Source organism: Psammomys obesus, unplaced genomic scaffold, assembly GCF_907164565.1.
Source record: "Psammomys obesus unplaced genomic scaffold, mPsaObe1.curated_primary_1811, whole genome shotgun sequence".
In the NCBI taxonomy this organism is placed as follows: Eukaryota; Metazoa; Chordata; class Mammalia; order Rodentia; family Muridae; genus Psammomys; species Psammomys obesus.
In genome coordinates this window covers 10040971-10055836 of record NW_026596166.1, presented here as the reverse complement: position 1 = coordinate 10055836, position 14866 = coordinate 10040971, and the positions used below count along the sequence as shown (strand labels likewise).

Here is a 14866-nt window from a genome sequence, read left to right as displayed (position 1 = left end):
AGAGCACCACCCGGCTAGGTTATGACGTATAAATGTAAATGCTGGTGCTCTTTACCCTCCCTGTATAGAGTTCTCCCTTACGCGTGTAAATGTCCTGTGTTGGTGTGCCCAACCTGTGGCCTGTGAGCCCAATGTGTCCAAGGAGAGCTGTGAATGTCTCAGATAAAAATCTGTGTTTTATAACAGAGGGGAGTTTGGTAAAGTTAATTAACAGAGTTCACTAATTTAGTAAAAAAAAAAATGGTATTTTTACCTTGGAAAAGGTACATTTGTAATTAGCTTTCTTGCTGGGGGAGGGTTGATACTTAGGGAAATCTGAATTCATTTGACAGGATGAGAGCCTTGTTTGTATAGGACAGGGGAGCCAGGGCTCTGAGCTGTGATCTGGCCCTCAGTATGGCTTGAGCCCCCTTAGTTTGTGTAGATTTTTACATATTTATGTTTATGCATTTTCTAGTTCCCAACCTTCCGTGGCCCTTGGGTCCTGTGCTGGCTAGTTTTTATGTCCACTGGAGTCATCAGAGAGGGTATCAGTTGAGAAAAGGCTGTAGCCTGCAGGCATTTTCTTAATCACTGATAGATGGGGAGGGCCCAGCCCATTGTGGGTGGGTGGGGCCATCCTGGGCTGGTGGTCCTGAATTCTAGAAGAAAGTAGGCTGAGCAAGTCATGGGGAGCAAGCCCTTAAGCAGCACCCCTGCATATCCGCTGCACCAGCTCCTGCCTCCAGGTTCCTCCTCTGTTTGAGTTTCTGGCCTGACTTCCTGCGGTGATGAACAGCGAAAGTATCTGCATAAGCAAAATAAACCCTTTCCTCCCCAGTGTGCTTTTGGTCATGGGGTTTCATCACAGCATAGTAACACTAACTAAGAGAGGTCTTTATAAGTACACGGCACAAACTGGGCAACTGGTCATCCTGGTCTTACCAGAGTGGAGTTTACTATTTGAGAGAAGGTTTTAGGAAATAGTGTTTTCCTAACAGTGTCCACTCATTCTTTAAGAGACTGGAAAATGTAAATGGAAGTGATGAGCAATATGATTTGACATGCTGAGGGAACACGCCTTATGGGGCTAGGACCTAGACATGTGCATCACCTCAGGGCTGTTAACTCTGGGGTAATAAAAGGGAACCTGCTGGGGTCTAACAGTGTCACTTTACAGTAAAATTCTCTGTCCATCTCTCTCTCTCTCTGTGCATGTGTCTGTCTGTCTCACAGAGTGAGTGTGTGTGTGTGTGTGTGTGTGTGTGTGTGTGTGTTTATCATACGTTGGAAGGATCATTCATCACTAAAGGAGCCCTCTGCCCCAGTTACCCTTAAAACCTTGCCTAGTTCCTTGAAGACCAGACTTAAGATCTTAAGATGTGCTATTCTTAGTGTCTTTTCCCAACTACTATATATACATATGTATATTCCCAACTGAGATAAATATATATATTCCCAACTGATATATATTTCGAGGCAATAAGAAACTGGGGCACTGACTAACAAAACTTTAACTTCATAATTCCTGTTTTCTTCTTCTTCAGGGAAGTAGGCAATCTTCTTGATGACAAGCAGACATTACTGCAAAGGGCAGGAAGTCCTGGGCACCTGGAGTTGGAGCTCCGTGGTAGAGTTTGCCCAGCACCTGGCCAACACCACAGGAGAGAAAGAAAAATGGACAATGAGAAGAACCAAAGCTTTGTGTGTAAAACATAAAGCATCGTGACTGTGGCTGGTGAGTGCAGCTAGGCAGCTCTCTGTTAAAACAATAGGTTTTAAGTAGCAATAAGGTTGAATTTACTGATGGAATTTTAGTTTGTGATTCCTCTTAGGTGCCTCTAAAAAAACAAACACACTATCTACTGTTTTACACAGGGAGTCTCTTTGGGGGGGGGTAAGTATAACTAAGCCTCTTTTTCAAAATGAAAAATGTCATATTTTTTTGTCATTGTTGATATCTGGTGACAGGCTTCTTTAGGAGCACAAGAAGCTGGAAGCAGTGTGCTAAAGATGTCTTTCTATTGTCTGTTTGTCTGTGTGGCAAAGAAAAAGGAAAAGAAAAAGGAAGTTCAACTTGAAATTCTTCCTGAGCTTTCTCTGAATGACCATGAGAAGTGTTCTTGGCCTATGCTTTCAGTCCCACATTGGGTTTAAAATAGTTTATTAATGGAAGTGGAGTTTTCAGGCACTGACATTAATGGATGTTTTGTGGATTTAGTAAATATTCCTACTGATTGGATTTTTTTTTTATTTATATCTATAACTTGTCTTTAAGGGACAGTCTGTATCATTTTCTTCACTTGTGTCTCCATGATCTCTCTCTCTCCTAAAACATGATCTGCCCTAAAACAAAGAGGAGTGAGCAAGTAGGTCATTTGGAAGTGATCCCATTAAGCTAGATTGAGAGACCAAAGGGGCTGAACAGGGCCCAGGGGCAAATATTAATATTGCTTAATTGTTTGTTTGTAAGGGTCACTGCCACTTAATTATTGATGGGACATGTTTATTTGAGATAGCGTCTCACTATGTACTCAGGATGACCTCAAACTTGTAAATGGCTGTGATGGTTCATAACGATTGTCACCTTGATAGGACCTAGAATCACCCAGGGGGCAAGTTTCTGGGCATGTCTATGAGGGATTTCCTATATTGGTTTAATTGAGGGAAGGCCTGCCTTGCATCTGAGTGGCACCTTCCTGTGAGCTAGGGTCTCAGAGTGAATAAGATGAATAAGTGAATAAGTGAATAAGATCTCTCTCTGCACCTGACTATGCCTGCAATGCAACCAGATTCTCCAGCGCCTGTTGCCATGATTTCCCTGACATGATGGGTGTTATCTGCAAACTGTGAACCAGCATATCCCCTTTCTTAAGTTCCTTTTGCCTGGTATTTTTGCACAGCGCTGCCACAGCTGATACAGGAGATTGACACTGGGAAGTGGAGTCCTTGCCGTGATGATAACCCGGACCAGGTGGTTCATGGGCTTTTGGAGCTGATTTGTGAGAGGAATGTGGAAGAGTTTGAAGCTGTGGGCCAAAGAACTAGAGTGCTGCGAGCAGAGCTTGGTGAGCCGGTCTGGTGGGAGTGTGGAAGGTGATAATGCTGAGAGAAATGTGGACAGTGGAGGCCCAGACTGTTCCAGCTACGTTTTGGCAAAAAATCTAGCTGTATTTTCCCCATGTCCTGAGACTGTTGTGGAATGATTATTATACTCTAGAGACCTTCTCTATCCTAGCAAGTTCCCAAATGATAGAGACAGAGACCTTGACCTAAAAAAAAGTTTTAAGCACAGTAACTGGGCAGGTGTCAACTCTCTGAGCTATTTTGCTATTTCCCAGCTACATACTCCATGTTACTTGCCTTAATATGTCTGGGCTACTTCTGTTATGTCAGGCCAGCCTTTAGAGCCCGTGCTGCCACATGGCAACTTCTTTCTCTCTAGCTTCCTCTCCTCCTGCTGCATCTTCTGTTTCCTCTCTCTCTTCCTTCTGGCCTTGTGGTCTCTCTGAGACCCCAAGCCTGGGAACCTAAGCTCCACTTACTTCTCTTCTGCCCAGTTACAGGCTTCAGCAACTTTATTAACCAATCAACTTTAAATTAGCTAGAGCAAGGTTTACATAACAAAGAACAGTGTAGGTGAAGATATCTGGGTGGCAACCAGATCTTGGGGAGCCAGTAATTAGCATTAGAATACATAGCACCAGACCAACACACAACATGAGACCTTGGTTGAGGCTGAATTTAAAAGTGATTGGACTAATGAAGGTAAGAATGCCAACCTCAATATATGGATAGCACTGTTCCATAGGCTGGGGTCGAAGACTATATGAAAAGGAGCACCAGGATCTGTCCCAGTCTGCTTCCTGACCATGGAGGTAGCAGATTTAATGTGACCAGCTGCTTCAAGTTCCTGCTGCCCTGACCTTCCCCATGACCTCCCCTTGAACTTTAGCTAAAGTCAGATTTTCCATCCTTAAATTGCTTCTGACAGCTGGGATTACAGCCGTGTACCACCAGGCCTGGCTTTATGCACTATTAATATGTATTTCCTGATTTCTACAGATTTTAAACTTTTTTTCAAAGTATTTATTGGCCATTTGTGCCTCATCTTTTGAGACTTGTCTGTTTGGCTTATTATTCAGTTTGCTCACTGGAATGTTTGTTTGGTGTTTAATTTTCCTTTGTATATTAGAGATATTTAGCCTCTGTTTGATGTAAAAGTGACAGCATTTTCCCTGATTTTGTAAGCTTTCACTCTAGTGACTTGCCCTGCAAAACCTTCTCAGTTTTGTGTAATCCTATTTGTCAGTCATTGGAATTATTCCCTGTGCTTCTTCATCTTTTCAGATAGTCCTTGTCTATGCCTGTATTCTGAAGTGTTTTTATTTGTGCTTACTTCTGGCAGTTTTGTAGTTTTGGGGTCTTATGTTATTACTTTCATCTCTTTAGAATTGATTTTTGTGCCTAGTTCGAGAGATCTCATTTCATTCTTCTGGGCTGGATTGCCAATTCCCCAGCACCATTAGTTAAAAGAAACTGCTTCTTTGATGTATATTTTTGACCCTTTGTCAAATCATAGGTGGCTGCAGGCAGTTGCCAGTGGGTGGCTGCAGGTGATGGTAGGTGATTGTAGGTAGCTGCAGGTAGCTGCAAGTGTGTGGATTTATTTCTAGGTCCTTTATTCTATTCTACTGGCCTGTGTTGTGTGCCCTGTTTTGTGCTGATAGTGTTATTAAGGATCCATAGTACAGTCTGAGATTAAATACCGTGATATTTCCAGCATTGTTCTTCCTGCTCTGCCTAGTTGGAGTCTTTGGAACTTCTGTATGAATCTGAGGATAATTTTCTACTTCTGTGAAGAATAGGATTGGATTTTTCTAGGGATTGCATTGAGCCTGTAGACTGCTTTTGGTAATTTTTTTTCTTTACAGTGTTCTGCCTATTGAAGACCATGGGGGGGTGGTCTGTCCATTCTTTAATGGTTTCTTCAGTTTCTTTATTCAGTTGTACAGTTTTCATTGTAGGTGTCTAACTACTTGGTTAGGTTTATTCCCAGGTTATTTATTTGTTTATTATTTTGAAGCTGTTATGAATGACTTTCCCCCTCTAATCTCTTTTTTGGAATGTTTAATAGTAATATATAGTAAAACTGCTGGCTTGTGTAACTGCTGCTTTCCTGAAAGTATTGATGGGTTTTAAGAGTTTTCTGGCAGAGCCTTTATCGTCTTTTCAGTCCTGGGCCATGTCATCTGCAAATAGGGATGATTTGACTTCTTACTTATATTGTGTGCCCTTCCTTCCTTCCTTCCTTCCTTCCTTCCTTCCTTCCTTCCTTCCTTCCTTCCTTTCTCCCTCCTTCCCCCCTCCCTCCCTCCCTCCCTCCCTCTTGGATCATTATCTTAAGTAAAAGAGAGTAGGCAGCTGGGTCTGGCCCCAGATCTTAGGGAATGTGTTCTTGGTCCCACAGTTCCCGTTTGATGTTGACTGTAGTGTAAAATGAGTAATTAGTATGTAATGTTCCTGGAAATTAGTACAGCGGCAGCTTTTTTTAACCAGCTAGCTCCCAAATGATTGACGCAGAGAAACTCTGGCTTGTTAGCCTTGAGCACAATACCTGGGCATCATAAGTCTGTGCTAATGTTCTATGGCTAATCTACCTTCCCTCCCCAGCCAAAATCTCCATAATACTTGCCCTTCTCTTTTCTCTTGAAGACCCCTGGACCTCTCCTCCTCGTGCCAAACTCCACTTCCTCTCTCTTACTTCTCCCTTCACTGGAAACAGATGTCCCACCCTAATTTCTCTAATGTTCTGTTGTTGGCAAAGCATAGAACACATGGTGAGCACGTTTACACAAACCTGAGACAGGAGATTCTTAGGATAAACATTACAATGCCATGTCCAGATTGAAACCGGATAGTGGGGTGGAGAAATCAGCATTTGAGTAAACCCGGGGGTAAACTTTACACAGTGCACAATAACATTATGGCAACACTGTAGGGCCTTTACTGTGAAGGGATGCTGAACTCTGTCAAGGACCTTTTCTGAATCAGTTGAGATAAATCATGTGATTTTGCCATGAAGTCCATTTATGAATTTGTATGCTAAATTGCATGTACTAGTTTGCCTAGGCTGTACCGAACTTGCATACCTTGGATAAAAGCCAGCTTGGTCATGACACATTATTTGTTTAAATGTGTTCCTGAAATCAGCATGTAATTATTTGGTTGAGAATTTTTGTATTTATGATCTATGCATCAGGATAATCGGTCCACAGTTACTAGTGGTGGTTATGTTTTTTTTTTTTTTTTTTTTTTTTTTTTTTTCCAGTTTTGGTATCAGACAGTACTGGCTTTGAGTGTGAGTTTCCAGTTTATGGAACAATTTGGCAGCTCTTCCTAAAAGGTCTTGTAGAACTCAGCAGTGAACCATATGGATCCAGGGCTTTGTTTCAGAGAATACTTTTTGATTGTTGTGTGGCTTCAATCCCATTGCCCATTATAGGTCTACTTAAGCGGCTGATTTGTTCTTGATTTGATTTCAGTATGTCATGATATTTAGGAATCTATCTAGTCCTTCTTGATTCTCTGACTTTTGAAGTACAAGTTTGACAGATTTCCTAGTGATTCTCAGGATTTCGTTGGAGTCTGTTGTACCTTCCCCTCGCCATCCCCACTTTTATCAAACTGAGCCTTCTTTCTCTTTAGCTTGGGTAAGGGCTCTGTGGTGGTTGAATAGGGATGGCCTCCATAGACTGATGTGTTTGAGTACTTGGCCCATAGGGAGTGGCACTATGAAGAGTTGTGGCTTTACTGGAGGAGGTGTGGCCTTGCTGGAGGAGTGTGTCACTGGTGGCGGGCTTTGAGGTCTCAGATGCTCAAGCCAGTCCTCGTGTGGCTCCGTCTTTTCCTGCTGCCCGCAGGTCAGGATGAGAACTCTCAGCCCCTTTTCCAGCACCATGTCTGCCTGCACACTGCCAGGCTTCATGCTTCCTTCCATGGTGATAATGGACTAAAACCTCTGAAACTGTAAGGCAGCCCCAGTGAAACAGTTTTCTTTATAAGAGCTGCCAAGATCATGGCGTCTCTTCACGGCAATAGAAACCCTAACTAAGGCAGGTTCATGGCTCTTGTTTACCTTTTCAAGAAACTAACTCTTTCTTCAGTAATCATGGGTATGTGTGCATATTTGTGCATGCTCATGTACGCATGAGTGTGGTGCCTGGAAAAGCCAGAAGAGGGCATCACCTCCCTGTGCTGTCTCATGTCAGTGCTGGGAACCAGACTCTGAAGAGCAGCAAGGGCTCTTAGCCTCCAGAGGTCTTTCCAGCCCTCTCTCAGCTTCATTGTTGTTTTCATTAAGTATTTATGACTATAAAATCTCTTCTTCTAACTGCCTCAGCTATATCCCAGAGGCTTGGGTAAATTATAATATTTTCACTTAATTCTAACATTTTTTAAAGTTTCTTTTCCGGTTTCTTCCATGGCCCAGTGCTTATTGGGGATGGATTGTTTAATGTTCCAGTATTTGTGTAGCTCCTGTGGTTTCTCCTGCTGTTGGTTTCGTGTTTTAGTTCACTGTGATCTGAGCGGGCAGAAGTAATTGTGTTACTTCTTTTTCATTCATGAGGTATTGCTAAGCATTGTGTATTTTCCTTCCAGAAGGGCACACCAGTTTTAATTCTAACTGGGTAAGATCATTTCCCACTGCTGTGTCAGCAGAATATATTGTAATACTTTCTAATTTGTGCCACCAATAGGTAAGAGATAGCATTGTACTTTTGTATCTGTTTACACATTTCTACTCATTATTTTCACGTATTTAAGGGCCATCGACATATTTTGGAATGATCCGTCTATTTATAATAGTTTTTTTTCTCTACTAATGTTCAAGAACTCTTTACATAAGAGAGGTATGTGTGATGTCATTGTATATACCAAGTTTATCAATTGTCTTTTGCTTGTTTATATTGGGTTTATTTCCTTGCTCTCCACTCCTATCTTATTTTGTGGTCAGATTATCAACATTGTGATTCCATTGTCTTAGTCTCTGCTCTGAGATTGGAGGAATTCACATTTACTTTTAATTTTTTTCTTGTTACACTTAAATCTCTGGACACACCTGGGCTTTATGTCTTTTGAATGGCATGAAACAAAGATGTACTTTTGTCTTTCTCTTCAGTGGCCTCTCATCTGTCTTGATACCTGTGCTGGCTAATCTTCTGTCAGCTAGACACCCAAACTAGAGTTGTCTGAGAGGAGGGCACCTCAACTGATAAAATGCCTCCATAAGATCTGGCTGTGAGGCATTTTCTTAATTAGGGATTGATGGGGGGAGGGCCCAGCTCTTCGTGGGTTGTACCATCCCTGGCATGGAAGTTCTAGGTTCTAAAAGACAGCAGTTTGAGCGAGCCATGATGAGCAAGCCAGTAAGCAGCACCCCTCCATGGCCTCTGCATCAGCTCCCGCCTCCAGGCTCCTGCCCTGTTTCAGTTCCTGTCCTGACTTCCTGCAGTGATGAACAATGTTGTGTAAGTGTAAGCCAAATAAACCGTTTCTTCCCCAGCCTGCTTCTTGGTTAATGTGTTTCATAAAAACCCTAACTAAGACAATACCCTTTCTTAAAATTGGTCTTTAGGTCAGGCGTAATGGTGCATACCTTTAAGGCCCACGCTCAGAGGCAGCAGATGGAATCTCTGTGAGTTCAGGGCTAACCTTATCCACAGAGTGAGTTACAGGCCAGCCAGAGCTATACAGTGAGAACCCATCTTTTTTAAAGTAATGTTTGTCCCATTGATTTAAGATGCCACTTCTGTTATGTACCAAGTTTCATGGAATTACCTTCAATTTTTTTTTTTCTTCTACTTTGCCACAGTGTGCTTTTCCATAATATATAGGAAGTGCTAGAGGGCTTTATGCCATCTGTTTGTTGCCTCTGGCTAAAGATGGGTGTGCTGGTGTGGTTCTTCAAGAATGGTTAACTACTGCAGTGATGATCTTGAAAGGTAGAAAAATTTACCTTCCAGCTGCATATTTATAGAACACTGTTACCCAAACTGAAGCCACATCTGTGCCATATTACCCGAGTCTGTTCTGCTATAAAACCATTGGGTCTGGATTGAGCTCAGGGATACACTGTGTCTCTGTACTGAGACCTGGAAGACTGGCTCCCACGCCTGGGCTTTGTTAAGGTTTATTGTCCTTGGCTCCAGGACTTGTTTCTGAAATTCAGCTTCTGGATACGGGTGGACAGATCCTAACACTGCCAGAATACAACTATTCGAATTATGAGGTGCTTCAGCTCTCCTGTGGATCAGCATTCAGGGACCAAAGTTGCCTAGGAAGGACGACGTCCTTGTTCAGCCCATGAGTGTCCTCCTGGAATGACTTTTCACTGGGGTGAGAGGAATTCCATCTTAAAGGATCCTTTCATTTAGAAACCATGATCAACAGCCCGGGCAGGGCAAGAAGATCAGTAAAGGCCGATGTGCTATAATATGTGTTTTCTCATGAGGTCAGGATTAAGTATTTGTTAGTACCACGTACATGTCTCTGCTTACAAACTGAAACCCATTTGGGAGTTTCAAACATTAGGGTACAGGCAGGGCAGAGGCAAAGTAAGTTTTTGTTTTTATTTTTCACTTTCTGTTTTGATACCCCCTTTAAATTGTTGAAGGCGCCCTGCAAAATAAAACTGCAGCTAGCTAGCATCTGCCCGTGAGACAGACCTTCTGTGTTATATCATTCTATATATAAATTTTTTCCATTTTCATCCATTTCCCCATAAATTTCATTTTTTTTCACAGCTGAATAAGATTGCATTGTGCTCCTTAGCCATGTTTCATTACCCATTCATTGGTCAATGGACAACCAGCTTGCTTCCATTTCTTTTTTGCTCTCAGTGGCCATCAATGAGCATACATAGGCGGTTATCTCTGGAGTAGGGTATAGAGTCCTTTGGGTATATAACAGGAAGTGGTATCGCTGGGTGAAACGGCAGTTTTATTTTTCAGCTTTTCTGAGAAACTCCTGTCTGATATCCAGAGTGGCCGCACTTGTCTCCAGACCCATCCACAGTGAGCAATGGTTCCGCCTTCCCCACATCCACACCAGCACTTGCTGTTGTTGCTCTTCGTGATGGCTAATCTTCACTGTCAACTCAGCTAGTTCTGGAATTAACTAAAAGGCAAACTGCTGGGCACCTCCATGAGGGGTTCTCTTGCTCAGTTTATTTGAAGTGGGATTTCCCATCTTAAATGTGGGTGGCACCTTCCAGTGGCAGCCCAGATAAAAGACGAAAGAATCAATCTTTGCTTTGCCCATTTGTTCTCACTCTTGTCCGAAGGTTCGTCTACCTCACAGCATTCCTTTGCTGGTAGTAGGACCTAGCTTTTGCCTTCCAGTGTGAAATTAAGGCCAGTGGCTCTCCTGGAAACTTCTGGGCCTTCAGTGCCAGATTGGGACTGCTTAGACACCCAGCCATGGAAACTGAGCAACTGCTGGGTTCTTGGCCTTTCCAGTGTGCAGTGGTCATTGTTGGACTACCCGGATCTTATTCTGCAAGCCAATCTAATAAACAGCTCTTTTATATATATATATAAATATATATACAGTCTATCAGTTCTGTTCCTTAGAGAACCCTGACCTTGATGGTGGCCTTCCCAACTAGGATGAGATGGAATCTTGAAATAGTTTAGTTTGCATTTCTCCAATAGCCAAGGATGTCAAACACCATTTCAAGTGTTTTCTTGCCACTTGCATTTCGTCTTTTGAGAGCTCTCTGTTTGGTTCTGAAGTCCGCTGTTTAGTCGGGTTGTTTGTTTTCTCAGTGTTTATGGTTGTTGTTTTTGCTGCTGTTCTTTGTTTAGCAAGGCATACCTGTGAAAGCCAGGAAACTGGAAAGAGGTCATGGGGGCGGTGCCGTAAGTGATGGGGGATTGTAAGAGCGTAAGTAAAGTAAAATTATAGAGGGGGAAGAAAATTATAGAGGAGAAATACTGTGGATGGAAAGGTTTAAACAAGAAGGGAGGACTGGGGAGATGATGGTGTTAAAGAAAGGGGGAGGATTAACTTGGACAAAGACAGGGAAAAGAAACCGTGTGAAAGCCTGTTATCTTGTAACAAAACATAGAAAAGAGTGCTGAAGGGCTCCAGAGGAACTTGGAGGGTCCACTAGAGGCCTCCAAAGCAGTACAGGGTCTTGTTAGTTCTCTTGGTTACCCAACCAGAAACAAGAGGATGAAGCCATATTGTAGAAGACGCAACACACTTTGTATGATGTAAAGAAAGCAAGCTGAACCTGAGTCGAAATGCCCTCTCACAGCTGGCTAGCTCTCACAGTGCCTCAGCGTGCCGGGAGTGCTGCTGAGAGAAAAAGGCATCAGCTCTAAACAAGACATTTACACTGATTCCTTCAAGGTTCGGGGAACATTGTAAAAGAGGGGAAGGCACTATGTAACATTTCAAAGACGGGATGAAGGGCAAGGAAATGCCATCCTTGAGACTAGAAACGGCGCTTGCAATCCTTAACTCACAGTGTGGGTTCTTTGCATAGGCCCCACACAAGACTGGCCCTGTCAATCATCAGTCATAGAAGGCGGACCCTGCCCTGTACCACTGACCATTAACTGTGTACCCACTGCTTAGCCCACCTTCTCCAGCTCCAAACCCATGATTACACAGACTGCAGCGGTTGAACTGAGTTACAAAACAAAATGAAGACGTGAATATGAAAGAAAGGTTTGAGGGAGGGGTGAGAAAGGTGGTGGGAAGGGGTGGTGGGGAGATTTGGGGTCAGGGCACAGTGAGGATGGTCAGTATGCGTTGCTGAAATACATACAGATTTAATGAACAATAATAAAAGAAACGTTCTATGGAGAGGTTATCCATGCTGTTGGCCACTAGAGGGGGCTCAAAGGCTGCCATTTATTAAGTAGTAAAATGCCTGGAGAAAGAACTCACATCTCATTCATGGAAACTCACATCTGTAACTGGTGGAAAACCATTGCAGCAGGTGGGGCTATTTCATTGCAAATGGCCTTCTGATTTTTTCTTTTGTCTTTTTTTCTTTCTTTCTTTCTTTCTTTTTTTTTTTTTACTCATTTCTCTGCTCTCCCAATCCTTGCCTGGCAGTTAGGTTAAAGAAGTCTATGAATTCTTTTCTCCTCGATCCTACCTACCTACCTACCAAGCAAACAAACAAACAAACGAACAAACAACTGTTAAGGTGCAGGGGCTCAAACTGAACCATGGGCTATGTTGAGTAGCTGGAAATCACACTTCCCAGGCAGCTATAGAATCCTTGTGTTAACATTCTTTTATCAGCTGGCAGCCAAAGCTCCAGGGCATACATCTTTCCTTGCTGGTTTCCTGCCTTGCGGGTGGTTTTCTGTGTAACTGTTCCCAATAAACACCTGTAACCTTCTCCGGAATAAAATTAAAAAAACAGTGACGGTCTTGTTCTAAGTACTCATCCCTTCCCTCCCCATCCCCCCCCCCCCAGGTCGAGGCTAAATTCACAGCGGGCATGAGGTGGCCGTGCCTGCATTTGAAATGTTTTGTGAAACCCGAGAGCTCTCCTTGAGGTAGACTTGGGGTCTGGCTGAGATTTGTTTTTCCTCCTTCGTCCTGATAAGACTTGATCCGCAGAGACTCTGGGCCCTGGTGCACTGACCAGAGCCAGGAAGAGGCTGTCTTCATTCTGTGTGCTGAATGAACAGTTAGGCATCAACTGTAGGCTGCCCCTTTCCCAAATTCCCATCCCCTTGTCTCTCTCGATGGGTTTTTTTTTTTATATTTAATTTTCTTTTTATTGATTAATTTTGTTACTTGACAATGTTATGTGTTTATAATTTATTTTATCTTGTTGTTTGTTTGTTCCAAACAGTGTCTCACTATGTAGCCTTGGCTGGCCTGGAACTCACTTTGTTGATCAGGCTGATCTTGAACTCACAAAGATCCAACTATCTCTGCCTTTCAAGATTAAAGGCATGGATTAAAGGCTGGGATTAAAGGTATGTGCCACCACGCCTGGCTCTCACTGGAATTTTAAGTTGTTCAGAAACCTGAGGCCTTGCTTTCCTCACATTTCTGCCCTAAGAGTCCCTCCTCCAGAAAACCACCCTGCCTATGTTTATCACTGTGTCCTGTTTCCTTCACACCCACTACCATCAGGTGTGCTGGCCAAGTCTGGAGGTTCTGCTTGGGAACTATTTCCTTATCTGCTTCCTTCCTGCTCTCTACAGCTGTCTCACCTGAAACAGCCGGATAACTTCCCCCAGGAGCAATAATGACCAGGATTTGGAAAAAGCAATGTGCTTTTCTTTTTTTCTTTTTCCTGATTATAACTGTTGTTTAAAAAAATGCATGCCAAACTAACTAACTAACTAGCTAACTAACTAAATAAACAAATATGAAAAAGTCAAGATCTGATTTCTGACATAAAAAAAACAATAGAGTTTTGCAGAAAGACAAGAGGATTTAAAGTTTGCCTTTGAGGGAGACAATACATTTCATAAATGTTTTTGGTTTCCATTTACAGCAAGGATTAGCCTGGGAGATTTATAAATTTCTGCCATAAAGTAGGAAATGATTATTATACCAGTGCTTCATGGCGACACTGTGGTTCAGAAGTGAAGGGCGGTGACCACTGAAGCCTGCCCTTCAGCCTGAATGACCGTTGGAGGCGGGAGGTGGGAGAAGTGGACCTGACTTTCCCTTCAGGCTGTCATCAGGATAGGCAAGAAAGTGGAGCAGAGGTTCCTTCTTAGGGGTCAGGCTGGTCACCAGGAGGCCTGCTAGGGGACCACCTTCTTGACCACCCTGGAGGGGGATGGGCTGGGAGCCAGAAGTTGACATGGGGGGGAAGGGGTATAGACACACTGGGGCCTGTGAAGCCGGTGAGCGCTGAAAATACGGAGACAGCCAGAGAGCCACCAGGGACCCAGGCAGCCGAGAGGGAGGACAGACAATGATGTCTAGCAGCTGCAGTCTCAGCCATCTCCCTTAATGACACCACTGAGGACCAGCAGCAAAGGAGACAAGGAACACAGCTCTGGAACCAGAGGTTCCTTTGTGCTTTTGTAGACTCTCTCTTCCTAAATCTATGAGATGTCACCCTCATCCCTAGGACAGTTGGCAATAAAACTGTAGATGAAGCACATTTCCCCCCAGCGACAGATCTGAACTGTGTTAGCCTGAAGGCTCTGTAGGCGAGTTTGGCTTTCATTTCTAAACACTGGAGCTCTGGGGTGAGTTTGTTGCATCCCGTACTTGTCTACCCTTACCCTTTGTAGGGCACACAGCAGGCACAGGCCTCTAAAAGTGTGGGCTCTCCTACCCCAACCCCAGTCCTTCTAGTTGAGCATGTCACCATGGTATCCAAAGACCTATGTCTGAACTTGCCTTCCTATTGCCCTCACCCTAGCCCTCTCTGAGATTCACAGATCGTGCCTGTGCCCCAGAGGTGCCCATCCCTGCCTGCCAGCTACCCTCAGCCTTTCATAGCTTCAGAAGAGAGCCAGCTTTGTAAGCCAGCTCACAGCCCCCCAAACCCTGCCCTGTACTTTTGTTCTACTTCTTGCTGGAGCAGAAGTCTCCTGCACACTGTCCCTTCTGCAGCTCTCCCCATCCCCCCATTGAGATGTCTGTTTGCTGTTTCCTTCTCCCTACATTTCTGCTTATTTCTGCTTCAGACTCCGAGAAGACTCTGTGCGGCTTGAAAATACCTCAGTGAGCTCTGGAGGCACAGTCTAAAGCAACCGTTCTCAACTTGCGGGTCACCATCCCTTTGGCAAACCTCTGTCTCCAAACGATTCCGAACAGTAGCAAAATTACAGTTATGAAGTAGCAACAAAGGCAATGTTCTGGTTGGGGGCTCACCACAGAG

The 14866-nt window shown here is 43.6% G+C and overlaps 1 long non-coding RNA gene across 1 annotated transcript in view; it reads left to right on the top strand.

The window, feature by feature from the left end:
- Positions 1 to 1536: 1536 nt before the first annotated feature.
- LOC129667735 (uncharacterized) overlaps positions 1537 to 14866 on the top strand; it is a 32919-nt gene continuing 19589 nt past the window's right edge. Inside the window, exons 1-2 of the long non-coding RNA XR_008718798.1 lie at positions 1537 to 1717; positions 2883 to 3047. This is a non-coding gene — a long non-coding RNA (uncharacterized LOC129667735). The remainder of the gene's footprint in view (positions 1718 to 2882; positions 3048 to 14866) is intronic.